The sequence below is a fragment of the Poecilia reticulata genome, linkage group LG23 (genome assembly GCF_000633615.1).
Source record: "Poecilia reticulata strain Guanapo linkage group LG23, Guppy_female_1.0+MT, whole genome shotgun sequence".
Lineage (NCBI taxonomy): Eukaryota > Metazoa > Chordata > Actinopteri > Cyprinodontiformes > Poeciliidae > Poecilia > Poecilia reticulata.
The window spans coordinates 12483763-12485118 of NC_024353.1; positions in this window are offsets into that span (position 1 = coordinate 12483763).

A 1356-nucleotide genomic window follows, 5' to 3' on the forward strand; every position below is an offset into this window, starting at 1 on the left:
CCACGCTTGTTCTGCTTGTTGCCTAACACAGCTTCGGTCAGCATCCAGCGTTATTCATGTGCTTTTTTTTGGCACATATTCCGTGCAGTTTTATAAAGACGTAATAAAATATTAAAAAGGTAGATTAGCGATAGGGACAAAATATCCCGAACAAATTTGTAGTCAAACAGTATTTGTAGTAATAGTCACGCTAAAAGCTAAAACGGACTAATGTCTTACAGTATGGTAACAATACTGGAAACAGCGAAAGTCATTTATGTTAATGTGTTTGATTAACGTAGCAGCTTAATTAAATACAATTTACCGTAAACTTCTGAGAAATAAAACACTAAATGAAACTTCTATGACGGATTTATAAGAAACGTAACATCGATGTGCGCATGTGCATTATATGCTTTTATGAGCAGAGTCTGCTTTTAATGTATCTACATTAAACTACATTCAAACTAAACCTTTTTTATTTTCGTCCTGCAGGCTGACGTTTGTAAGAACGAACCAGTTTGACTGGATAGAGKATAGAAAGGTGATCCTTTCTGTCTTTTACCTCTCTCTCTGTCTACCCCGCTATCTTTTTAGATTTAGGTTTTAGCATTGACTTAAGATGAGGGTTGGTTCACAAGCGTTGCCACACCAGACCAAAAAGAATAGTATTAGTGCCGAGGCCGTTTTAAAGACTTTTTCTTTAAAGCCCCATTCCTTACGCCTTCCCGCAGGAGGCTCCTGCCCGCAGGAGGCGCCTTCCCGCAAGAAAGGCTCCTTCCCGCAGGAGGCTTAAGGTACGGGGCTTTCAAGACAAAGTCTTATAAACAAGCCCTGGCACTAAATTTTTTTCTTTTTTGGTCTGGTGTGGCAACACTTGKGAACAAACCCTCATCTTCAGTCTACGCTAAAACCTCCATCTAAAAGGACAGCGGTATAGACACAGAGAGAGGTAAAAGACCGAAAGGATAACCTTTCTATCCTCTATCCAGTCAAACTGGTTTGTTCTTACAGACGTCAGCCTGCAAGACAAAAGTAAAAAAAACTTAGTGACCAACTGATCGCAGAGGGCCTACATTCAAGGACTCTGCGTCTGACGGCCAGTGACGTTTACTGTGACGTCACTGACAGTCACATATGACGGTAATGCGCACGCGCATATCGATTTGACGTCAAATCGATGTGCGCGTGCGCATACCTTACGGTGCATACCTTACGGTAATGCGCACGCGCACATCGATGTCACGTCACATAATTCGTACTCAGCAGATTTCTTAGAAATCCGTCATACCTGTAGAAGTTTCATCTTGTGTATTTTATTTCTCAGTAGTTTACGGTAAATTGTATTTAATTAAGCTGCTATGTCAATAAAACATA